Here is a 27,981-nt window from a genome sequence, read left to right as displayed (position 1 = left end):
TTGATCATATGCTTTTTACAAAAGAAAGATAGGGAAGCAGGCTTCATTAATCAATCTTCTCTTAGGAAACAGAAGCAAAATGAGATGTATAAATTATACACAAAATAAGTTATTGAGTCAGACAGTTGTGGTCGTTAGAAGTCCAATATGCCATTTGCAAGCTGAGGACCCAGAAAGGCAAGAGATGTAATTCAAAGGTCTGAAGCCTGAGGCGGAGGATGATGCTGTATACTGCATCCTAACTGTGAAGGTCTGAGAACTAGATTCCAAAGGCTTGGGGAAGATCTGTTTCCCAGTTTAAGCAGCCAAGTCAAGTTAGCACAAATTTATGCCCCACCCCTTACCTTTTTGTACTATTCCAACTCTCAACAGATTGAAATGCATCTACCCACCATGGGAAGAGCAATCTACTCTACTAAAACTTTCTATTTAAAGGCTGATCTCTTCCAGAACAGAGACATTCACAACAATGTTCAGTCAGGGATCCTGGCATTCAATCAAGCATCACACAATCCTTAATTGTTAAAGAAGATGAGCAACAAAAGCTCTGGTTTTCTCTCTCATGGATGGAAGATATATCCTTTATCACAGTTTGACAAAACACTGGGGAAGGCAATGTTTGAGACAGGAAGGAGACCACTCAAGAATGAAGCATAATATCCTGATAGCTAAGAATAAGTTTAGACTCTTATTCTATATTTCTTAGCTACATGGCTTTGGAAAGCTTCGTACCTTTTCTAACCTATGGATTTTTTTTTTAATCTGTGAGATAGGGAAATTTCCTCATGCAATTTAATCCTCATGGATTAAACATAATAATCCATATAAATGGCAAGCGTGGTATAAAATGCAGTTAAGATTCCAATGGGTATCAGCTGTTTTCATCAGTATTATCAGAGAAAAGCAACATTTAAGTGCTTCTGGAATCACGATATACAATGCACCACAATTTGCTGTTGTTGTGGATAGAGGTCCAGAATAGTACTAGGCACTGAGCTGGAACTTAGGAACAGATAAAGTATAAGCCACAAAGTTTATGTGTCACAGGTAAAGAATAAATAAGATATCAAAAGGAAGCTTTTCACCTGCTGACTTTGTGATCATTGTAATAGGAAAAACAGCATTTATGATAGTCTCACTCTTTTACTGGAGAAACACAGGATTTTTAAATGCATATATACACAATGATCTTTGAATGAGAAAGCTTCTGATCCTCAGTTCTGATATTAAGATGCTAATCTTCTGCTACATAATACCTGATGAATTCCTGAGGGAAAGCTGGTAATAAATTCATGGAGCAATCAAGAAAAAATGAAATGAAGAAAGAATAGGGAATATATGTGTTTCATCATCTGAGATTGCAGGAATAGACACTACTTATCGCCTCCATGTTAGTTAGAATTGTACACAGAACTGCAGATTCTAATAGCTTCTTTAAAATGTTTCATTTAGCATTGTTCCACTGAAATACTTAATTAAATGTTTACTAGTAAACAGATGTCAGATGTTCAGATGTCTTGCTTAATGTAATTAAAATACATATACTGAATGCTCAGATGAATGTGGTTTGGCATTGAGAATCTTTTAGATGCTCATCAAAATCCTTATTTAGCTTTCTAGTATAGCTTTTTCAAATAGTAGTTTTGTGACAAGAATCTACTTCATTTGTAATGTGTCCCTGAAAAGAAAAATAATTATGGGAATTGATAAACATATACTACAAGGGCCATGGAAATGCAGGCTGTGTCTGCATTATACTGCAGTTCCTGACATTTTAATGTGTGATTTTGGTGAGATTGACTTGTCATAACAAGTGGGCACACATTTACAACATCTGCATCTCTCATTTTATTGCATGGCTTGATACTTGTGCATATGTTAACCCTACACCATACCACTAAAGAATGGAATAGTAAAATATTGATATTACAATAAAAACATGAGTCATATTTGTACTGAACTTTTTGTTGCCTTCTTTCTCCCTTTAAATCATTTAAGCTATGTAGTAATAGACTCTAAAAAATTGAATCAAACTCGAATAGAGAAAGGACAAAAGCTCTCAAGTGTTCCTTCCTCCTTCCTTCCTGAACTGCTTCTAAATTGTCCTGTGATCTCCTTGTTATTACTCTAGATATTTTCCTTTACATTCACAAAAATAAAGCAAACACTTAAAGACACTGGGAAGATCTACATAATTATCCCTGTTTTTTTTTCTTTTATAGAAAAGTAGGATCCTGCTTAATGTATTGTTCCATGAGTTGCCATTTTCCTTTTTCCTAAATGACATCAGGTTCTTTTCATGTTAGATCACATAGTACTATCATTTTCTATTATACAAATTCTATTGACAGTTGTACAAAATGTATTCATTAGAATTTGTATCAACATTCATGAATTCGTACATCTAAATTGTGCAGATTTTTTTTAGTAGTTAAAATCGATACATTTATCAGGCGTGGTGGCACGTGCCTTTAATCCCAGCACTCGGGAAGCAGAGGCAGGTAGATCTCTGTGAGTTTGAGGCCAGCATGGTCTACAAAGTGAGTTCCAGGACAGCTGGGTCTACAGGGAGATCTTGTCTCAAAAAGCCCCCCCCCCAAATTCTGTATGTATAATTGATTGTGTATATACACAATCTTATATGTGAGGAACAAAAATTATAATCGCTGTCAAAGACAATATTTGTGAGCAGGCATTGCCATGGATACTTACATGTCCATTTTTTTGTGATCCTATTCACAATAGCCCAATTACAGAATCACCCCAGGTGTTCATCAGTGGATAAATAAACTAGTGTATCCTCATAATGAAGCTTATTTATACATTAAAAAAGAAGCTTGAATTAATATCCACCACAGGAACCAAGTATCCAAAAAATTGGTACCCATTTGGTGGTGCTGTTTTTGGAGGTGGTCATGGACCTTTAGGAAGAGTGGTCATGCTGGAGGAAGCCTATCACTGGGGGGCAGGTTTTGAGAGTACATAACCATACATACTTCCAGTCTGTCTTTGCTGGCTTCTTATGCCTGCTTGAAGATGTGAGTGTTTTCCTTATTGCTCTGGCCACCTCTCCTACTATATCACCCCACCATGGACTCCTGCCCTCCAGAATGTCATCAAAGGAACTGAAGATCAACCATCATGTTAAGTGATATAAGCCAGATTTACAAAATGAAGTCATGCAGTTTTCTTGTAAGTGGAGTCAGACATGACTTAAAAGGGAATTACTAGAGATGCAGAAGAGGAATGGGACAGAGAAGGGATAAAGGGAAGCAAGAGTCAAAATGGGTTGATGTTTTGCCAAATTTTTCCCTCTTCCCTCCCTTCCTGGGAGACCCGAGGGCATGCCTTCTGACAACTCTAGGTTCTCCCGGTCCTGACACTGATTAACACACCAACATAAGATATCCTATTGAAATTTGCATAGTTTATATGACATTTGGGAGAGGGTGACTTACAAAAATACGAATTCTTATAAGATTTTTCTTTTCTATATTTGAAATGCATGTGCCATCCATCTCCCACCCCAGTCTCTTGCTCCCCATTTGTGCTCCACTATGACAGTGGCTCTTTCTGCAGAGCATGGGAAGGAGGTGGGACCAAGGCTTATCAGAAGAACATCTGGGCCACACTCCACCCTTTCCTTTGGCTCTTAAAAACTTTCTGCCACATCTTCCTTGAACTTCCCTAAGCCTTGAAGGGGGTGGCAGATGCACAGTGATCTCTCTTGTATCATGGCAAGATATTGACCTCTTGGGCCTCCGCATCATTCGTTTTCAAGATGTGGCCACTGATCTATCTTAGTTGTGTTTCCCCTATTATAAAGAAAAATGGAAGGGAGTAGACACATCTGAACAAACACAAATGTAAATACAAATGCTTAGAAGATATCCCAGTAGGTGTGCCATATTTATTAAACAGTATACATGCAACGGCTTCCCCGCTGGGGCCTTTAGCCTTCCCTAACACAGGGGGTTGGCCTGGTCTACAGCACCAGATGTGTCTTCCACCCCTAGGAGCAGGCCTTATCCAATTAGAAATTTGTCAATTGTACATATATTAGTCAAGCCTTTATTGCACTAGCAGGAATTTCTTGGCATATAGAGCACAGCATGTGGGGTCCATTGTTGAGCAGAATCATAAAGGACCCTTTTCCCCAACTATCTGCATAGCACCTTTTGGCACTATGAAAGCCATCCATCCAGTGGCATGGAGTCTTTAGCTTAGTCTTGGCTCTGTCTCTTATTCTCCCATTCTCACATCATGTAGTATCTTCAGCAACATGGCCTTACTGACCTTTCTAGTGTACAACTGACATTAGTGGCAATAGCTTTGGTTAATTTGAGGGCCTCTAAAATATCTCTCTGATCAACAGCTCATGGGGATGGGGTAGCCCACCCCTCATACTGTGGTTTTTCTTAACAGTTGTATAGTTTTGGGAGCCTCTGTTTTTATCTTACCCAAACATAAAACTCCCAAGAATGTTACAGCTATAGCTGGCCTTTATTTCTTCAGATATCTTACAAATGAGTTTCACATCTGTAAAACACTCAAGGTTAACATCATATATTAAATCAATCATAGACAAGGTCTAACACAGCATGGAACAGTTTTATCCATTTGTGGTATTTGCTTTCTCCATAGATCTCTGTTAGGTACCATAGCATGGGTAAGAGGCAATAATTTGGTTAGTTCTTTATTATCTTCAGTTATCCCTTTGGAGTCAGTCTGCATTCTGGGGATCTTACATTGATCTTTGCATTCTTTTATCCTTGATACATTTACAGGTGCTGGGTCCAATTGCCTGTCCCTGCACCAGGCTAAGGAGGCAGAGGATCTGTCTTGTCTCTGCTGCATCTGTTGGTTCCCTAAGTCAGGCAGGCCCTGGGACTGCCTCCTGGCTGTAGCCATATCTTCCACCTTTCCATTGACCATACTTGGCTTCTGGGGGGAGGCCCTGGTGGAAAAACTGCCTCAATCCCTAGCATAGCCTTTCTCAGGAGAGAAATGCACCTTACTTAATCTTTGGGGACCCTTAATCACCTCTGAGACAGTTGTTATCCTCTGAATGCCTTTTATAAACTGTTCTTCAGGTTTTAAAGCCTTCTAGAAACTCCTTAGTACCAAATTTGGTTGTCTATCAATGTTTTCTTTGGGAATTTGGGCTGAACATAAATCTTGCCATATTTGTCTTCAAGTAACCCAAATGGACCATTTCTTCTGTCTGGTCTTTTTTGTTTCTCTTGTGGGTTGTTCTGTTATTCCACAGACATGTTTTACACTCTGGTTTGAGTCACTTACATCTGCTAAAGCCTCTCTCACTTTACAAAGGTTCTGTCCCAGTAGAGGACTTAGCAAAACCATTAAAGCCTTATACCATTCTCTAGGTCCCAGTTGAATTAAACTTTCCTTTATATCTGTGGTGAACACAGCTCTATCTGGCCTAGTAAACTGGGCATTATATATTGCTTTTCTCATACCTAGTTCTCTCATTAATGCTTGTCCCTTTTTTATAGTCCTCCAGCCTCTGTTTATCATGGGAGCCTCCATTGGTGATGAACATGTATCTTTAATGTCTTGCACAAGCCATCTTATTAGGTATTGCTCCCTCCTGTATTGGCCTAGCTTAAACAGCCTATGTCAAAAGGACAGATGGGTGGTTATAGAACTCATTTATGAAGCTTCTGTAGGACTTAGACCAACATTATTTGCTCCCATGTCCCACACCCTCATGAGCCACATGGTGAGGGGGCTCTTTGATTGTTTATTTGTAAGTCTTTCCTAGTTTCAACACCTCCAGTCTGGAGTATTTTCTCCTAGCTACAGTACTATTAACTTTTTTCTCTTTTTTTAAATCAAAGGTTGAATCTGAGGGGCAGCTTTAGCTACTTTTACTTCTAGGTCATTTCTTTTCTCATGATTATCTGTCTTTTTCCTTGGTTCCTTTGACTCCTGGTCCCCTAAACTTAAACAAGTTAAAATCTTCCCCCCCCTTAAGCCCTGAGGCTATGACTAAATTTTCCAGTAACTCCTTAACCTTTTCAGCCTCCCCTGAGGCTATTGCTTCTGCCTCTCACAAATCTTTTATTATGCAAAGAAGTGGCCACAACCCCTCTCTGAGTTTCCCTTCTGTTTCCAAGGCTTGTAAAATTTTTCCTAAATTCTCTGTAGTCCTTAACAAGTTTTCAGACACACATGGCGATGGACCCCATTTACCATGCAACGAAGGTATTTTTCCACATTTACAGGACAGCTGTGACCTATGGATTTTCCCCTTTGAGTCTGTCCATGTCTGCCTGGCCCACATCTTTTTAGTTACATATTTTATGATCCATTGTATAACCTGTGTTACCACAGCTAACCCCATTAAGCGTATGGGGTTTGGCCACCCTCTCCTCTGGGTTCACGCCAGCTTCTTCCAGATGGATTGCATTACCTCACAGGATGCCTTGCAGTGCCCATCTCCACCCTTCTGAATTTGGGAATCTTAACTCAGCTCCCTTTTGATTGGCTCACTCAATGCTGCTGGAACCAGGACGCTGTCCAAGACCCATATCTCCAAGTTTTTCCTGGAGCCCTTCAGTTTGTCCATCCAGCCACACTTAGCCAAATTGTTTCACCAAATTTTTCCCTTTTCCCTCCCTTCTTGGAAGACCCATGGGCATGCCCTCTGACAACTCTAAGTTCTCCTGGTCCTGACATGGATTAACAAATGAACATAAGACATCCTATTTGAATTTTGCATAGTTTATATAACATTTGGGAGGGGATGATTTACAAAAACATGGATTCTTACAGGCTTTTCCTTTCCCATATTTGAAATACATACACCATCCTTCTCCTGTCCCCAGTCTCTCACTAGGCACTCACCTATGCTCCATTATGGTGGTGGCTCCACCCCTTAATGGTTTGACTCCTTCAGCAGAGTGTGGGAAGGAGGTGGGACCATGGCTTATCAGAGGAACATCCAGGTCAGGGTTAGTCAAAGTACATTGTTATTAATGTAAGAAAATGTCATAATGAGAAATATACTTTGCACAATTAATATGTTAATTAAAAATTAAATAGATATGCACATTTATACCCTAATATACTTCACCAGAGACCAATGAGCACTTGGTTTTGGAAACCTTTTCTGAAAATCTAATATATGCGTCACTTCACATTTTTTTAAGTATTACTAAACTTTTAAGTATTTCTGTTTGCTTATTTGGCAATTATATTTCTCTGTAAATGGCCTTATAATGATAGTCTTCTAAAATGTCTTGAGTATGCTGAATGGCTTCAGTCAACTTGGCACACCTGGGAAGAGGGAACATTAGTTGGGGAATTTTCTCTATCAGATTGGCCTGTGGCCATGTCTGTGAGGCATTTTCTTGATTGTTGAGTGATGTGGGAGGACATAGCCCACCATGGGTGGTGTTATCTGAAAGCAGGCTTAGTACAGGCTGGGGGAGCAAGCCAGTAAGCAGCATTCCTCCACAGTCTGTGCTTTATTACTTGTCTCAAGGTTCTTAACAATGGACATTCATTTGGAAGTGTAAGATATAACAAATCCTTTCTTCCTAGGTTGATTTTTTCATTGGGTTTATTACAGTAAGAGAGAAGCTAACTGGAAAAAAATGAATTTTTTTGTCCTTTATTTTAAACACATAACTTTAAGAAATTCTTAAGGGCTGGAGAGATAGTTCAGTAGTTAAGGACACTGCTGTTCTTGTAAAAGGCCTAGGTTTGAATCCCTACACCCACATGACATTTAACAATTGTCTGTTACTCCAGTTTCAGAGGATCCAAAGCTCTCTTCTGTCCTTTGTGGGTATTGCACGACATGGGTACACTTATATGCATGCAGATAATACATGAATACACATAAAATAAAGATAATAAATAAAATTTTAAAAAATGATTCTTGAATCTGGATAATCACATGCTTTATTATATTTTAGAAAGCATTTTCCCAAGGGTTCAATTATCTTTCATTATTGTTATTACAGAGAAGACTTCATATTTGTGAAGTCAAAATGATCTATTTTTAATGCAGTTTCCAATTACCTCAGAAGGATCTTTATACAGATGCCAGAACCTCATTTTTCTATGTCTTCCACTAATTCTTTTTACTGAAATATGACAAATATACACAGCATTGAATAAGTCATTAAGTTCACAGTTCAATGAATGATCTCAATATGAACTAGTTGGTGAATTCAACTTGAAGCATGGAACAGTTTCAGCTACCATGAAACTCGTCTTGACCCTTCCTTACCATGATCTTATTTGCCCTCCTGGAGACATGGCTCAGCAGTTATGAGCGCTGACTGCTCTTGCAGAAAACCCTGATTTGATTCCCAGCATCTAACTAGAATTTGATTGGCAGCTAACTACCATCCATAACTCCAGTTCCAGGGAATCCAACATCTTCTTCTCACCTCCACTGGCACTGCATGACTTACACACATGCAGACAATATACTCATGCACATAAAATAATAAAAATATTTTTTAAAATACTGCCAAACAGATTTCAACTATCTTTGAAATATGTACTAAGTATTAAAATTTTGCATCTTGGGTTGAAGAGATGGCTCAGTGTTTAAGAACACTGGCTGCTCCCATGTGGTGGCTACCAACCATTCTTAACTCCATTTCCAGGGGATCCAATGCCCTCTTCTCACCTCCATAGCTATGGGTGCACTTACATACATACAGACAGTACACCAATACATGTAAAGTAAAAATAATAAAATATTATTTAAAATTTACATCTATGCTGTATTTACACATAATCCAATTGGAACATATTTGTTGTTTTTATTTATTTTATAGAGATTAGGCTGTCTTCAGTCTCACAGAGATCCACCTGCCTCTGCCTCCCTAGTGTTGGAACTAAAGTTGTGCACCACAAGGCTAGCATCTTGGAACATTTTTAAGGTGTAATTTATGGGCCAAAACTTTAAATTTCCATAGAAATTTTATATATTATTGACTAAAGATGTGTTTTTTACTGTTTTCCTTGGCCAATTTTATCATAAGTAAATTAATAGCTCATCTTCACATTTATAATAACTGAAGCTTTACTAAAAACATTTAATTAAGAAGAGAATTAGGCTCACTTTGTTCCTCCTCAAGACTGACTTTGGTCATTACATTTGTTTTTCCACAAAGTTTTTAGGACGTTGACTTAATTTTTTAGAAAAACTCAAAAAAGATAAATTGAAAAATATTTTATATGTATGTGTCTATATTCTGTGTGTGTTTATGGTAACTGTCAGTGCTCAAGGAGGCCAAAAACAGATGTCTCCGAGTCCCTGGAGATGGAGTTAATAGTGGTTGTGAGCTACCACATATGGGTGCTGGGTGTGGTACATGGTGCAGTTAAGATACCAATGAATGTCAGTCATATTCATCATAATTATCTTTGATTCAGGTATGTAGTGTCTTCAGATACAGGATCCTACTGTTATGTTCACATGGGTAACAAAGTGCAGTGACAAATGCCAGTATTGTTTGAGGGACTATGGGATCTCTTTCATCAACAACTCCAATAAAGGGAGTCTAAGTCCTGGTATAGACATTTTCATTTGCTAGCCTGTGGTGTCCATATGGTACCTCTCCTCCCAAGGCTCAGGTGTCATTGCAGGAGAAGGGGCAGAAATATTGTAATATTCAGAGATGGTAGATGAAAACAAGGAAACTGTTGTCTGGGCACCACCATAGGGGATTCCCACAGCACTTCTAACAATATGCATAAGACCTGTGCAAACCCAAGCCAGACAGGGGCCCAGCATGGATGGGGAAGGTGAGCAAAAAGGCTCAGCTCTAATTAAGGATCTATTGGCAATTAATAGAGGCTAGGAGAGGGTTGGTTAATTTTCCTTACTGGTGCAATGCCTGGTTGGTTGACCAGATTCCAAGGGAAAGATCCACATGAAAGAGCACTTGAGAAACACAGGTTAGACTCAGTACAATGCAAATATAAATAATGTTGAAGCACATAGAGTCATCAGAGGGAGAATAAGGTGGGGTAAGAGATGGAAAATGTGGTCTAAGTATGATCAAAATGTACTGCATGAACTTCTCAAATCAGTCAATCAGTATATTAAAATATATTAATATACTTTATTTTTATTTTATGTGTATGAGTGTTCTGCCTGCATGTATGTAAGGGCACCCATGTCATACAAGGCCCACGGAAACCAGAAGAGAGCATCAGATTCCCTAGGACTGGAATTAAGAAGGGTTGTTAGCTTCCATGTGGGTTCTGGGAAAGGAACCCAGGTCCTCTACAAGAGCAGCCAGTGTTCTTAATTTCTGAGTCATCTCAATTAAAAAAAAATGTTTTTAAATATCCTAAGAAAATAAACAACCCCATTTATAAAAATAGAGCATGGGACAGAAGGAATACAGTGCTATTAAAGGTGGAAGGGGAATAATGGAACAAGAAAGTAGATGGGATGGGGGATGAGAGGGTAGGTAGAGGAGGGAACTTGGGCTGGGATAACTAACACTAAAGACCTGTTGTAAAAATAGTATGGATAAAGACCTGTCCAACCAGGATGCTGATGAACCAGATACCACCCACAGCATCTCTATTCCATTCCTCTTGCCCAACCTCACCTTGTCACCACCAATCTTGAACCCAGGTGGGCTCCAATTCTTCAGCCTCAGATCTCTGGATTACCTTCCTAACCCAGAATAGCTAGACACCCTAGCATAGATTGTTAAATACTTCCTCAGGCAGTCCCCTTCCCTATCTTCCCTGGCTCACTATCAGCAGGACAGAGTCAGATCCTGCCCACTGCATCTCTGTTCAATTCCTCTCATTCACCCCCACACGGTTCCCTGTCAGGTTTGGACCCAAGGAGGCTCCAATTCCTCCATCTCAGATCTCTGAACTAACTTCCTAACCCAGACTAGGTAAACCCCTAGCACACATTGGCTTCTTATCTGTCTGACACAGATCAGCCCTCCTGCTAACCTGACCAGCCTACTTACTACCATGTCCCATCATCCACCAACACCAGTCTACTACCCTGCAAGAACCTGAAACACACAGCAAGTTATTTTCTTTACCTGAACAAAAAGCAACCAAGCTACATAATATAAACTGAACCAAATTAAATTAAACAAAATCAGAGAAGTTCCTAGTGGATACACAACCAAAAACATGCATATGCCCAAACAGCTACACAAAAACATAAATAATGTGAAAAACCAAGAGAATATTTCCTGAACAAAACACACTACTCCTGTAGCAGTGCACTACAATGAGAACCACTCTGAGGAAACTCAGAACATAGGATTTAAAAGAACAATCATAAACATGATCAAAGAACTTAAGGAAAACACAGAAAAATTAATCAAAGAACTCAAAGAGGAAAGGCATAAAATTGTGATGACAGCCTAAGAATATACAAATATGCAGTTTAAAGAAATATCAAAAATAATCCATGACTTAAAAAGTGAATTCATAAAGGAGATAGAAATAGTGAAGAAAGCACAAATAGAAATAAACACTCAATAAGCCAATTGGAAACAACAGGAGAAAGCATCATAAACAGAATGAATGACATGGAAAACAGAATATCAAGACTGGATGTTAAAGTTGAAGATCTCGACCCCTTAAAAAAAGGCGATGTAAAATTACAAAACAAAACACAGTAATAGAAGACTCGGAAAATGTGGGACAACACGAAAAGACCAAATCTGTGCATTATAGGCATATAGGAAAGAGAAGAATCTCAGACCAATTGTATTGAACAGATCTTCAACAGGATTATAGATGAGAACTTCCCTAAATTAAGGAAAGAATTACATTACAGAGATTCAAGAATCATGTAGAACACCAATTAGACATGACCAAAAGAGAAACTCCTCATGGCATATCACAGCAGGAACAATAAATGTACAGAACAAAGAGAGGGTACTGAAAGCTGCTAGAGGAAAGAAACAAGTTACATAGAAAGGGAAACTCATCAGAATTATGGCTGACTTTTCAATGCAAACTATGAAAGCAAGAGTTGCATGGACCAAAGTATTCCCAGTTTTAAATGACCATGGATGCCAACCCTGAATACTTTATCTAGCAAAACTCTTTGTCATGGTCAAAGTGGAACAGAAAATTTGTCTTGACACAAAAAGGCTGAAAGAATTCATGTCCACCAAATTAGCCTTACAGAGAATACTCAATGGAATACAATGTGCTGAAGAAAGATATGAATATATTCAAGAGGCTACAGAAAAAGAATGGTATAATAATGGAAACACAAAATAGGGCCACAGAAACAAACAAGTTAAAATGACAATATTCAATACATACCTTTCAGTAAGAATACTAAATATCAATGACCTCAATTCCCCTGTCAACCTAGTGGAATGGATCAAGGAAGAAAACCTACCTTTCTGTTGTCTTCAAGAAACTTATCTCACCTTCAAGGATAGACACTACCTTCTAGTAAAACAATGGGAAAAAATACCAAGCAAATGGTTCTAAGAAAAAGAGCAGGTATTGCAATTCTAATATCTTACAAAATAGACTTCAAATTAAAACTAATCCGATAAAGAAGGTTACTTCATTCTAATCAAAGGAACAATTGATCAGGAAGATATTATAATCATGAAAATATATGCACCAAACTCTGGAGCACCCAATTTCAAAAAGCAGTATCCTAGGACTATAAAACACAGATTAACCTCAAATCAGTAATAATATGTGACAAATACCCCACAATCTTCAATAGTCAGGTCAACTGGACAAAGAATAAACAGAAAGACATCTGAATTAAATTACTTCTCACACGAAATGGACCTAACAGAAATCTACAGACAATTAAGCCCATGCAACAAAGAATACACTTTGTACTCACCAGCCCATCCAAGGATTTATAAAATTTACCATATTCTCGGACACAAAACAAGTCTCAACAAATAAAAAAAAATGAAATAGTTAAATGCATTCTATTAGGCCACAGTGTAATAAAGCTTATAATCAACAGCAAAAGAAGCTCTAGAAACTACACAAACTGATGGAGATTGAACCACACACTCCTGAGTGGTGAATTGATAGAAGAAGAAATTAAAAAAGAAATAAAAGTATTCCTGGAACTAAATGAAAATGAGAATACACACAACAAAACATCTGGGACACCTTAAAAAATAGTCCTAAGAAGGAAGTTTATAGCTGTTAGTGCCTTTATTCAAAAATCAGAAAGAGCAACTGTCAATGACTTAACAGTACAACTCAGGGCTCTGGGAAAGCAAGAACAAACCAAACCCAAAGAAGAAACAACAAAAAAATCAGAGTAGGAATTAATGAAATAGAAACAAAGAAAAAAATACAAAAATATTAATGATTCTTGTGCAGGGCAAAGATAAAGGTCAGGTTTCATTTTCCTGCAGGTGGAGATCCAGTTTTGCCAGCACCACTTGCTGAAGATGCTGTCTTTTCTCCATTATGTGTTCTTAAATCTTTTATCGAATATCAAATGGCTGAAATTATATGAACTCATGTTTGGGGTTTCTGTTTTGTTCCGTCAATCAACATGTCTATTTTTGTGACAGTACCATGCTGTTTTGATGACTATAGCTCTATAATATGATCTGAGATCTGGTATGGTGATTCCCCCAGCATTGTTCTTTTTGCCTAAGATTGTTTTGACTATCTGAAGTCTTTTGTGATTCCATATGAATTTTAAGATTATTTTGTCAAACTCTGTGCAGAATGTCATGGGTATATTGATTGGGATTGTATTGAATTTATAAGTTGCTTTTGTTAAGATGGTCATTTTCACAATATTGATTTTACCAATCCATGAGCATGGTAGGTCTTTCCATCTCCTAGTGTTTTTGTCTATCTCTTTCTTTAGACTTCTGAAATTTTCACTGTAGAGATCTTTAGTCTTTTATATTAACATTTTATTCCTAAATATTTTATTGTTTTTGAGGATAGTGAGAATGGGAGGGATTCCTCTAGAGCTTTTTCTGATTGCTTATTATTGGTATATATAAAGGCTACTGATTTTTGTAAGTTGATTTTGAATACTGCCACTTTACTGAAAGAATTAATCAATTCTAATAGTTTTCTAGTGGAATTTTTGGGATCTTGTATGTATAATATCATATCATCTGTAGATATGGATAGTTTGACCTCTTCTTTTCCAGGTGGTACTCTTTAATTTCCTTCTCTTGTCTTATTGCTCTAACAAGGGTTTGAGTACTACATTGAAAATGAGTGGAGTTAGTGGACAACCCTGCCTGGTTCCTGATTTTAATGGGAATGCTTCCAGTTTTTCTCCATTTAGGATGATGTTGACTATGGGTTTGTTGCATATAGCAATAATTATGTTGAAGTATGTTCCCTCCAGACCAATTTCTTTTAGCATTTTTACATGAATGCATGTTGGATTTTGTCAAATGCCTTTTCAGCATCTATTGAGATGGCCGTTATTTTTGTCTTTAAGCCCATTTATATGTTTTATTACATTTATTGACTTATAAATGTTGAATCATCCTTGCATCTCTGGAATAAAGCCAACTTGATCATGGTGGATGATCTTTTTGATGTGTGTCTGTATGTGGTTTGCAAGTATTTTGTTAAGTATCTTTGCATCTATGTTCACTAAAGATATGGGTCTATAGTTTTCTTTTCTGTTGTATCTTTACCTGGTTTTGGTATTAGAGTGATACTGGCTCCATAGGAGGAGCTATAAAAGTCAAATCCAAATCGATCAAAGACCTCAATATAAAACCTGAAACTCAGAAACTGCTAGATGAAAACATAGTCAACACCCTCCAAGATATAGACATAGGAAAGGAATTTCTAAACCAGACACCAGTTGCTCAGGCACTAAGGTCAACAATCAGCAAGTGGGACTTCATTAAATTATAAAGTTTCTGTACAGCAAAATAAACAACTAAGGAAGGGAAGAGGAAACCTACTGAGTGGGAGAAAATTTTCACCAGATTCACATCTGACAGAGAATTAATATCCAGACTATACAAAGAACTCAAAAAAGAAAGACATAAAAAGATAAATGACCCAATAAAAAGATAGGAGATAGACCTAAACAGAACTTCTCAAGTGAAGAAATAAAAATGGCTAAGAAGCACCTGAAAAAGTGCTCAACATCCTTAGTAATTAAAGAAATGCAAATCTAAAACATTTCAAGATTTCATCTTACTCCAGTCAGATTGGTCAAGATCAAGAGAACAAAAGACTACAAATGCTGGAGAGGATGTGGAGAAAGAGGAGCGCTCATTCACTGCTGGTGGGATTGCAAACTTGTGCAAACAATATGGAAAACAGTGTGGAGAAGCCTCAAAAAACTAAAAATGAACCCACCATATGATCAAGATATACCACCCCTTGGCATATACCCAAAGCACACATCATACTGTAGAGACACCTGTACATCCATGTTTGTTGCTGCTCTCTTCACAATAGTTAAGAAATGGAAACAACCTAGATGTCCCTCAACTGATGAATGGTTAGTGAAAACCATTCATCTACTCAATGGAGTTCTACTCGGCAGTAAGAAAAGATGAAATTATGAAATTTGTGGGTAAATAGATGGAGGTAGAGAGTGTTAGAGTAAGTGAAGTAACACAAACACAGAAAAGCAAACAATGAATGTTTCCCCTCATTTGCGGATTATAGCACCAATCCTTTATATGTGAGAATATAACACCAGAAGCCAGGTAAAGGCAAAGGATACATGAAGATAAAGGACAAGAAACAACCTGAAAGGGAGATAGTAGGGACCAATGCTACCTAAGGGAGTAATTGAGAAATTTTGAGTAACTGGCAGGGAGGAGAGGAACATGCAAGGGACCATGGTGTGGGGGCGTGAAGGAAGTTAGGAATGGAAGGATGGAGGGAGTTGGGAGGTATTGGGGGGAGGGTGGGAATGGTGGTAGCACTGAATGGGAAGGGAGGGAGAAGGGAGACTGGATGGGATAAAAAAATAAAGATGAATTAATCTCGGGGGGATAGGAAACCTAGAGGGAAAAGTAATGCCCTAGAAACCCTATGAGAAATACATGTAGAGTGTCTGAACATTAATGCATATGTAGTCCTGAGAACTGCTTGGAAGGGAATGCAGTGTGAGATAGAAGAGACCTCCGTTAGAGCAATGAACATGCCACATAGCACTCATCAAAGAAGTTTCTTTTTGCAACAGATGGAGGCTACTGCAGAGTTGCACATCTGGTAAGGGGCATGGAGAACATGCACCTGGAGGATGTCCAGTACTAGGTAACGCATCTGCAGTAAACTCTCTGCAACCAAGGCTCATGGAACATAGTAGAATAAGGGGAAGAGAGAGGGCTAATGCACCTCTGAACTCTCACCAGTGAGGCTTCCATGTACATCAGAGTGAATTACACACGGAAGAGAGATTGTGGAGTGTACAGTGAGACTCCTATATGGAACCTCACCCACCCACGGCTCAGGGACCATTTAAGAAGAGGAGGCAGAAAGATTGTAAGAGCCAGGGCTGGTTCATGAACACATGAGGTGGAGGTTTCCGGGCCAATGGAGGTTTGCTTATGTGTGCCTGCGGCAGTAATTACATCCAATACAGGACCCATGTCAGCTCAATCAAACAAGGGCCCAAAGAAGAGGTGAGAAATAAGTGGTGGGTCAGTACTGTATCGAGAACTATTTGAGGCTGGTTGCTGCTGGGTGAGGGTGAGTGTGACTTGCATACAAACATTGGATGGGATGAGTAGACTCCACTGGAGGCATTTGCACTGAAGGATATTTGGGCACAAATGCCTGAATAAAAAATACTCTGCATATCTGGCAGACGGTTTAAGGTTTGGTGGCTGGGGGTGGTAGCGGGAGGCATGGCTGGGGGAGGGGGTCTGGATGTGAGTGGGAACTACTTATGAAATTTTAAAAGCTCAATAAAAAAGACAAAACTATTAATGATTTTAAGACCTGGTTCTTTAAAAGATTAAAAAGATAGACACTTAGGTCAGTTAATCAAAAGAAAGAAAGGGCAAATCCAAATCCAAAATATCAAATATGAAATGAGAAACATCATAACAGAAAGGAAAAATAAGACAAAACAAAAAAACCTGAGAACATTGTAAGGGAGTACTTTAAAAACCCATATTTCATTAAATTAGAATACCTAAAGAAATGCATGAATTTCTAGACATCGTGGACACCAGCAAAGTTAAACCAAGAAGAGATCAAGAGCTTAAATAGACCTACAATAAATAAGGAAGTTGAAACAGTAATATAAAACCTCCTAACTAAAAACAAGCCCAGGCCTAGATGAATTTACAACAGAATTCTACCAGACAGTCAAAGATCTACAACCAATACTGCTAAAATTATTTAAAATGGTAAAACAGAAGGAGAAATCCCAAACTCCTTCTATGAAGCCAATATTACTCTAATATCGAAACTAGATAAAGATATTCTAAACCCGTATTTTTAATGAACATAGATGTACAGATGCTCAACAAAATATTTGCAAACTGCATATAGACACACATTGAAAAGATCACCCATCACAATCAACTGGACCTTATTACAGAGATACAGGGATAGGCAGAGATGGTTCAACATACCTATGTCAATAAATGTAATAAAACATGTAAATTTATTTGAAGACAAAAAGCACATGGTCATCTCAATAAATGCAGAAAAGGCCTTTGACAAAATTCAACACACATTCACACTAAAAGTCTTAGAAGTAATTAGTCTAGAGGGAACATAACATAAAATAATTAAAGCTATGCAAACCCATAGACAACATCATTTTAAATGAAGGAAACTAGAAGCATTCCCACTAAAATTAGGAACCAGACAGGGTCCTACACTATCTCTATTGTTTTTTTAATATAGAGCTTCATACTCTTGCAAGGGCAATAAGACAAGAGAAGGAAATTAATGTAGTATCAGTTGGAAAGGAAGAGATCAAAGTATCCCTATTTGTAGATGATATGATATTATACATAAGAAATCTCAAAAATTACCTTGGAAAACTGTTATAAATAGCTAATACTTTCAGTAAAGTGGCAGGTTATAAAATCAGCTTACAAAAATCTATATACCAATAACAAGCAATCAGAAAAAGCATTCAAGGAAACCTCCCATTCACAATAACCTCAAGGAAAATAAAATATTTAGGAATAAGCCTAACCAAAGACATTAAAAATCTCTACAATGAGATTTTCAAATACTTAAAGAAAGAAATAGAACCTACCTTGTTCATGTATTGGTAGAATAAGTATAGTAAAAATGACCATCTTACCAAAATCAATCTATATATTCAATTAATACCAATCAAAATACCCATGACATTCTTCACAGAGCTTTAAAAAATCATCCTAAAATTCATATGAAATCACAAAAGACCCTGGAAAGCCAAAGCAATAATGGGCAAAAAGAACAATGCTGGAGGATCACCATACCAGATCTCAGATTATATTACAGAGCAATAGTCATAGAGCATGCTATTGCACTAAAATAGACATGCAGATCAATGAAAAACAATAGAAGACTGAAACATGAGTACATGCAATTTCAGCCACCTGATAGCTGACAAACGTGCCAAGAACACACAATGGAGGACAGAAAGCATCTTCAACAAATGGTGCTGGCAAAACTGGATCTCTACCTGCAGAAGAATGAAATTGGACCGTTATCTTTCACCCAACACAAAAGTCAACTCTAAATGGATCAAAGACCTCAATATAAAACCTGAAACTCTGAAAATACTGAAGAAATCATTGGCAATATGCTCCAAGATATAAGGGTAGGAAAACACTTTCTAAATCTGACATCAGTTGCTCAGGCACTAAGGTCAACAATCAATAAATGGGACCTCATTAGATTACAAAGCTTCTCTACAGCAAAAGAAACAACCCAGGAAGGGAAGAAGAAAACCCCTGAGTGGGAGAAAATCTTTACCAGCTACACATCTGGCAGAGGATTAATATCCAAAATATACAAAGAACTCAAAAAACAAAGAAAAAAGAAGACAAATAACCCAATAAAAAGATGGCCTACATACCTGAATAGAAAATTCTCAGAGATAAAAATGGCTAAGCAGCACTTTAAAAAGTGCTCAGCATCCTTATTAATTACAGAAATGCCTATTAAAACCACTTTAAGATTCCATCTTACCTCAGTCAGACTGGCTAGGACCAGGAGAACGAAGGACACCAAATGCTGCCAAGGATGTGGAGAAAGGGAAGTGCTCATTCACTGCTGATGAGAATGCAAACTTGCACCATTACTATCAAAAGTAGTGTGGAGAACTCTCCCCTTGCTTAACTTCTGCCCAAAGAATTCTTGCTTTTTTCAATTTCCTATGTAATGGTTTCATTTTCCATTTTATTTAACTACCTCTTTTACCATTATCTATACCATGTCTAAAATGTGCTGGTTCTCCTTTATTGAATAATGATGTGCAACAATTCCTGAGTTAGTAATGCATTGTCAAATTACTGTGACTTTTATGTGTGACCATATAACAAAAATGAAATAACAGTACCTTTATTTACTTCATCAGTCTTCCTGTCCATTACTTTATATAGACAAATGCTTCTTCATTTCCACAAAGAAAAAAATATAGGGCTATTGCGATCTGAGGTTCTCTAAGAACTGAAATCCACTGTATGATGGATGTTTTCTTAAATTAATGATCCCTATTTTCTCTTTGGTCAATACAGACCTACTTTAACTTAGGCATTTCATACTCAATTTTTTTCATTTTATTATTTTCACTCTTATTTCTAATTATTAGACACTGTCCTTGTCTGGGGACCCACAGTAAACATATAACAAATTAGGGTGATACAAGGAAATATTAATTTAGAAAATGTTGAATGACTAGCTCCAACACCCTGGGACAGTAATAACATATACAGCTGTTTCTCTTCCAAGTACATGCGTTGATGGGATGTTTAGGAGTATATAAGGAAAGTGACAAAAAAATGAAGATCTGGGCACTAGTGGGTTTTAGCTGAGGAACAAATCCAGCCAGCCCAGAACTGTCTCTCTCTGCTTTCCATAAATTCTGGCTAAGGTTTCCATTGGCTACACACTTTTAAGAGAAGAGTAATAGGGCCCACTAGTATTTTTTGTATAGGTCAGTTTGCTGAAGGAAAGCCAAGTGGAGGACCTGGATTTGTAGATGGTAGAAAATTGGAGCCATTACTCAATCACTTCCTGTTCTTTACCTTCAGTGTAATACCCTAGTGTTTTGAAATACATTAGACTTCTCTTAAAGATGATATGCCCTGGATAAGCTATCATGCTACAAGATTGCAATGTATTTCTCATCTTGAGTTCTGAGTTTTTCATCATCTTTGCAGTTTTTTCTTTAGATCCTGAAGTTTAGAATGGTTTTCTGGATTTTATAGGTTTTTCTTCTTTAGTTACCCTGTTTCCTTAGATGCTCACTTCCAGTTACAGGAAGTTAAATTCTAAAAGTTTCTGTATTTTCTCTGATTTACAAAACTGCTGTACTCTAAAGATGTTCACACTACTCATCTATTTTTAACAATTTAATCACAATATAATATAAAATAATATCTATTTATTTTCTACTCTCTTCTGGGTTTGTCTGTCAAAAAATCTCTGCCATTTTGTGCATGAGGTCTTATAAATTGATTTTCAAATCCTATTGAAAACCTCCTAATATACTTCTTCAGGGACTGAGAGTGGACTTGAACTGAACAAACTGAATGAGGAACATTTGGCATATCTGTGATACAAGGGGCTTCATCCCAAAGCACAACAATGCTTATTATTGAAAGTAAGCATTACAACTTCTTCTCATACAATGTGGGAGCAATTCCCTTTCATACAATGCATGCTTCTGCATATGTTTGAAATAATCTTGCCTAAATTCTTATGAAACAAATGAAGTCAATATCCATGGAATAAAATTAAAATTGATCTATATCTTCATGAATTAGTAATTTCTAGAAAATTGTTCATTTCATTTGGATTATTAAATGTATCGATTTAAATTTGTACATAGAGTTAAACTGTGAGCAATTTTTTTTCTTTCTGTTTTTGATCAATAATTTCTCAGATTCTTTACGATAGACTTCTGGGCAGTATTTTATTTAATTAGCCAGTGTTAAACAACTTGTTCTCATATTAATTAAATTTACTGTATTGCTACATTTTTACTTTCATGTTTCACTTTTTATTTAACCTTTAAAAAATGCATGTTGTAATTACTGTAATTAGTTCTATTTATTCTACTCTTTTCCCTAGCTTATTCCTTAGATCACTTACCTTTCATTAATCTTTTAATTTTTAAATTAGCATGCAAAGTAACATATTTCATTATAACATTTTCATACACATGTGGAATTACACGTTTTATTCATCCCTCTCCTTTATGCCCTCCCATGTCCATACATGTTTACCACTTGCTAGATGACTCCTTTCCTTCCACCAATTAGAACTCCCTTGTGCAAAGATGCATGTATTCCCTTAACTTGTCCTTTTCTACCTTTAAGGCTTCTAACTCTCCTTTCACGATCCCTTTTCAAATACTGGGAGCAACACACTGTACACACAAACACACAAATTTAAATCTTAAATCTGCATATGAGATATGACAGAAATCATGTGACACTTGTCTTTCTGAGTGCAGCTTATTTGTTTAACATAGTAATCTCCAGTGTGATTCATTTCCCTGGAAATATTGTGATTTTTTTTTATCATTAAAAATGTCCCATTATGTATATGTTCTTGAAAGGTTAAACAAGATAGACAGACCCTTAGCCCATTAAACAAAAGAAAGAAACAGAAAATCCAAATCAATAAAATCAAAGAAGAAAGGGGAAACATCACAACAGACACACACACACACATAAATTCCAAAACATGGTAAGGGAATACTTTAAAAATCTATGCTCTACAAGTGTCTCTGCAATAGGATGAGTTCTTTGGGTATATGCCAAGGAGAGGTATAACTGGGTCAAATGGTAGGTTCATTTGTAATTTTTTAAGAGTTCTCCACACTGCTTTCCATAGGGGGTGAACCAATTTGCAGTCCCACCAGCAGTGGATGAGTGTTCCCCTTTCACCACATCCCCTCCAACATTTGGTATCATTTGTTTTCTTGATCTTAGCCAGTCTGACTGGGGTAAGGTGAAATCTTAAAGTGGTTTTAATTTGCATTTCCCTAATTATTAGTCATGTTGAACATCTTTTAAGATGGTCTTAGCCATGTTTTCTTCTTCTTTTGAGAATTCTCTGTTCAGCTGCTTAGTCCATCTTTTAATTGGGTAACTTCCTGTCTTGATTCTCTGTTTTTTGAGTTCATTATATATTCTGGATATATATTCTGAATGTGTTAATAATTTCTAGTTTAATGAGGTCCCATTTTTTGATTCTTGCCCTTGTTTCCTGAGCAATTGATGTCTGGTTTAGAAAATCCTTCCCTACAGCTATATCTTGCAGGTTTTTCCCAATGTTTTCTTCTAATAGTTTCAGAGCTTGAGGCTTTACATTGAGGACTTTGAGCCATTTGGAACTGACTTTTTTGCAGGGTGAAAGATAAGGATTTAGTTTCATTCTTCTACAAGTGGAGATCCAGTTTTGCCAGCACCATTTTCTGAACATGCTGTCTTTCCTCCAGTTAATGTTCTTGGCCCCTTTGTAAAATATCAGGTGGCTAAAATTGCAATTACTCATATTTGGGTCTTCAATTTTGTTCCATTGGTCTATGGGTCTATTTTTGTGTCAATACCATGTTGTTTTTATGACTATAGCTCTGTATCACAACTTGAAATCTGGTATAGTAATCGCCCCAGCATTCCTCTTCATGCTCAGGGTTGTTTTGGCCATCTGAGGTCTTTTGTGAGGCTAAAGGTGATGGTGGCCTGCAGTCAAACCACTGTCCAAGTTCTACACTGCCTAGTTTTCTTCATTGTCTGACATCTAATGGACTTTTAAAGGAATATTTAATGCCTACACAGTCAATTTCCTCCATAAAGCTAGAAAAAGTACAATTCAGAAAGAAAGAAATGAAGAATTGTGTCCAGGGAGGTGCTGGTGAGCCCCCTCCCCACTCTTCACATCTCTTCCCTGAGAGCCAAGAACATTCCAGAGGTCTCTGCCTTCACTTAACTGCAACAAGCAACAGAGATGCCACTTTCAAAGTCACCCTGACATGTGGACATTGTCCAGCATTTCAAAACCTAACTCAGTAAGCACACTGCTTTGCTATGGTGTCAGCTGTCAGCAGGCCAGGTGACAAAGAGCTGAGCCTCCTCTAGACCAGCCAAGCCCAAGCACACACAAATAGAACTGAAATTCCACCCTTGCTCCTTCTTCCTTCCCGGTTCTCACTCCCACATAGAACCTGGGCCAGTCGGATTTCTCCTTCCCACATGTGTCTAAGCATTCATTCATCAGTTCATTTACTTTACAAGTACCTACTGATTAGCTATTATTTCTGTCCTGGTTTGTTTCTCCATTGCTGTGACAAAACACTCTGACCACTACCAACTTGAGGAGGAAAGGGTTTATTCAGCTTACATCTCCCAGGTCGCAGTTCATCAGGGAGCCCAAGGTAGGAACTCAGGGCAGGAACCTGGAGGCAGGAGCTGGAACATAGGCCATGGAGGAACACTGCTTACTGGCTTGCTCCCCTGGCCCCTGCTCAGCCTACTCTCTTATGCAACACAGGCCCACCTGCCCAGGGGTGGCACCACCCTCATGGGCTGGACCCTCCCACATCACTCATCAAGAAGATGTCCCTCAGACACAGCCAATAGTGACAACCCCCTAATTGAGGTTCCCTCAACCCAAGTGTGTCAAGTTTACACTAAAGCTATCCAGAACAATTGACACCTTGTCAACTTGACACACAAACACATCACTATGAAGCCGTAATCCCCTCAATCCCCGTCCCCAAGACATGATGCCAACATTAATATGACAACATAAGACAACCTTAAAAACCCCACAGTGATTAAAAAAATCCGAACACTTAAAAGTCCATAGTTTCTTTTAAAAGTCTCAACTGTGCTTGGGCTTCTGTAAAATCCAAAACAAGTACTGTCTTATTTCAAAGGGAAGAATGGGGCACACCTAAGCAAAACCAAAGTCCAGCAAAGTAGTTTGAGTCTGGACATCTGGGATTCACTCACGATCTTCTGGGCTCCAAAGGCTACTGGCAGCTCCACTGTTCTGACTCTGCAGTCCACAGCACACTCAGCTCATCTCACAGACCCAGATCAGCTCCATTCCACACTTACTGCTGTCCATGGTGATCATCCCATGGTCCCGGCATCTCCAAATACCTGGGGTCTCCACCGAACCTCACCACTGAAACTGAGGCTACACCTTCACCAATGGCCTCTTCTTGCCTCTGAGGGTGCAAAGCCTCAGATTCTCTCCATGACCCCTTCAATCCTGGGGTCCTTGTTGTAACTGAAGCTGCACTTTCACCTATGGCCTTTCCTGGCCTCTCAGAGTGCCAAGCCCCAGCTGTTCTCTGTGACCCCTTCATGCTTTCAACACCAGAATCATGCAGGAGACTCTTACACATTACCAAGTCCTGCTTCCAGCTTGAAATAGAGGTACAGGTCCCCTCTGTGTGCTGACCCTGAGGAAATACCTCCCGGAAGACTCCACCACAGTGATCCTGGTCTCTTGTTACTTACAGCTGATTCTTCAGTCCCAGCTTACCAGAACCCACAGATTCTCAATCCAAAATCTCACACATACAGCCCTGATAGTCTCTGCTTCCCTTTGAATCTTCACAAGACAGGCCTTCATCATCTACAACTCTTTCAGCATAACTGTTCCAAGCTCCACTGCAACAAACTCTGAGCACGCAATGGTTTTCCCAGCCCAAAGTTCCAAACACTTCCACAGTCCTCCCCAAAACACCAAGGTCAGGTCTGTCACAGCAATATCCCACTCTCTGGTACCAATTCTGTCTTAGTTTGTTTCTTCATTGCTGTGACAAAATACTCTGACCACTACCAACTTGAGGAGGAAAGGGTTTATTCAGCTTACATCTCCCAGGTCACAGTTCATCAGGGAGCCCAAGGTAGGAACTCAGGGCAGGAACCTGGAGGCAGGAGCTGGGGCACAGGCCATGGAGGAACGCTGCTTACAGGCTTGCTCCCCTGGCCCCTGCTCAGCCTGCTTTCTTATGCAACACAGGCCCACCTGCCCAGGGATGGCACCCCCCACAGTGGGCTGGGCCCTCCCACATCACTCATCAAAAAGATGCCCCATAGACATGGCCACAGGACAGTCCAATAGAGGAAATCCCTCAATTGAGACTCCATCAACCCAGGTGTGTCAAGTTGACACTAAAGCTATCCAGCATATGTGTTAAGCACTAAGCATACAGCAGAGAACAAAGCCAGGAAAGTTTCCATTCTTATAGAGCTTATATTCTAGTCTAGATTGATGGACAAACAAATAAGTCAAATTCCCTGTCTAACGATGGTATAGGGTTATTAAAAATAAGGTCATTACGTATTAAAAAAAATCTATATTAAATTTGAGAGCCTAGAAGAATGAATGAATTTCTAAAATCATGGTCACCACCAAAGTTAAACCAAATCAAAGGGAGCTCAACAGCATAAATAGACCCATAACAAATAAGGAATTTTAAACAGTAATACAAAACTTCCTGACTGAAAAAAAATCCCAGACCCAGATGGATTCACAGCAAAATTTTACCAGACATTCAAAGACAATATACAACCAATACTGCTTAAATTATTCAAAAAGATAGAAACAGAGGGAGAACACCCAAACTCTATGAAGCCAGTATCACTTTAATACCAAAACCAGCTAGAGATACAACAAAAAATAAAGCAATAGACCCATATCCTTAATGAATATAGATGCAAAGATACTCCACAAAATACTTGAAAACTGCATACAGACACACATCAAAAATATCATCCACAATGATCAACTCCAACTGGATCAGATACCTCAATATGAAACCTGAAACTTGGAAACTGCTAGAAGGAAACATAGGCAGAACCCTCCAACATATAGGCATAGGAAAGGACTTTCTAAATCAGACACCAGCTGCTTAGGTACTAAGGTCAACAATCAGTAAGTGGGACTTCATGAAATTACATTTCTGTACAACAAAAGAAACAACTAAGGAAGGGAAGAGAAAACCTACTGAGTAGAAGAAAATCTTCACCAGATACACATTCAACAGATGATTCCTATCCAGACTATACAAAGAACTGAAGAAAGAAATAAGAAGATAGATGACCCCATAAAAAGATGGAGGAGAGACCTAAACAGAGACTTCTCAAGCAAAGAATGGTTAAGAAGCATCTTAAAACATGCTCAACATCTTTAGCAATTAGAAAGATGCAGATAAAAACGACTCTAAGATTGTATCTTACCCCAGTCAGATTTTTCAAAGATAAAGAGTGTGAAAGACTCCAAATGCTGTAGAGGATGTGTAGAAAGAAGAATGCTCTTTCATTGCTGGTGGGACCATAAACCCGTGCGACCACTATGGAAAGCAGTATGGAGAACCCTCAAAAAACAAACAAACAAAAAATGAACCTACCATATGATCCAGTGATATCATTCCTTGGTATGTAACCAAAGTATTCATCATAATTTAGAGATACCTATACATCCATGTTCATTGCTACTCTCTTCACAATGGCTAAGAAATGGAAACAACCTAAATGTCCCTCAACTGGCAAATGTTTAATGAAAATGTGGTAGATCTGCGCAATTGACTTCTACTCAGCAGTAAGAAAAGTTGAAATTATGAAATTTGCAGGTAAATGGATGAAGCTAGATAGTGTTATGCTAAGTGAAGTAACACAAACACAGAAAAGTAAGCGGTGCATGTGGATTGTACCACCAATCCCTTATATATGAGTGTGTAAAATCTGATGTAACACCAAGAGCCATGTACAGGGAAAGGATACATGGAGATAAAGGACAAGAAACAACCTGAAAGAGGGATAGTAGGGAACAGATGTTACCTGAGGGAGGTGGACAACGTGGGAGCAATCAGCAAGGAGGAGAGGAGGGAGGGATATTCAAGGGACCTTGTTGTGGAGGAGGGAGGTAAGTCAGAAAAGGAAAGATGGCAGAAGTCAGGAGGTATTGGGGAGAGGGTTGGGATAATGGGGGCACTGTGACTAAGGAGGGAGGGAGGAGCAAAGCCTGATGGGAGAAAAAAGAGTAGAGATGAATGAATCTAGGGGGACTAAGCAACCTAGAGGGAAAAGTGATACCCTTGAAACCTATTAGAAATGCACTTAGAGTGTCTGAACATTAATGCCTATATATACCCGGGATCTGCTTGGCAGGGAATGCAGTGCCAGATAGAAAAGACCTCCCTTAGAGTGACAAGCATGTCATACAGCACTCGTGAAAGAAGATTCGTTTTGCAACAGATGGAGGCTACTGCAGAGTTGCACATCTTGGCAGGCACAGAGAACATTCGCCTGGGGAGATGCCCAGTACTATGTGACACATCTGCAGTTGAAGCTTTACAACTAAGGCTCATGAAATAGTGGAATAAGGCATAGAGATGGCTAATGCACCCCTCAACTCCACCAGCGAGGCTTCCACGTACAACAGAGAGTAGTGCATACAGAACGCCACAACTGGCCAAGTTTTGGAGAGTAAGAGACTAGAGTGTAGGGTGGGGCATTTATATGGAACCTCACCCGCCCTCAGCTCAATGACCATTGCAGAAGAGAGGGCAGAAAGATTGTAAGAGCCAGGTCTGGTTCATGAACACAGGGAGGTGGAGGCTTCCAGGACACTGGAGGCTTGCTCATGTGAGCCTGTGGCAGTGGTGGCATCGAGCATGGGACCCCTGTCAGCTCAATTAAACAAAGTCATAAAGAGGAGGTGAGAAATAGATAGTGGGCCAGCACTAGATTGAGAACTATTTAGGACTGATTGCTGCTGAGTGAAGGCGAGTATGACTTATATACGGCCGCTGGATGGATTGACTAGACTCTGGTGGACACA

Source organism: Nannospalax galili, unplaced genomic scaffold, assembly GCF_000622305.1.
Source record: "Nannospalax galili isolate Female #2095 unplaced genomic scaffold, S.galili_v1.0 scaffold11, whole genome shotgun sequence".
Classification (NCBI taxonomy): Eukaryota; Metazoa; Chordata; class Mammalia; order Rodentia; family Spalacidae; genus Nannospalax; species Nannospalax galili.
This window is presented reverse-complemented; position numbering follows the sequence as displayed.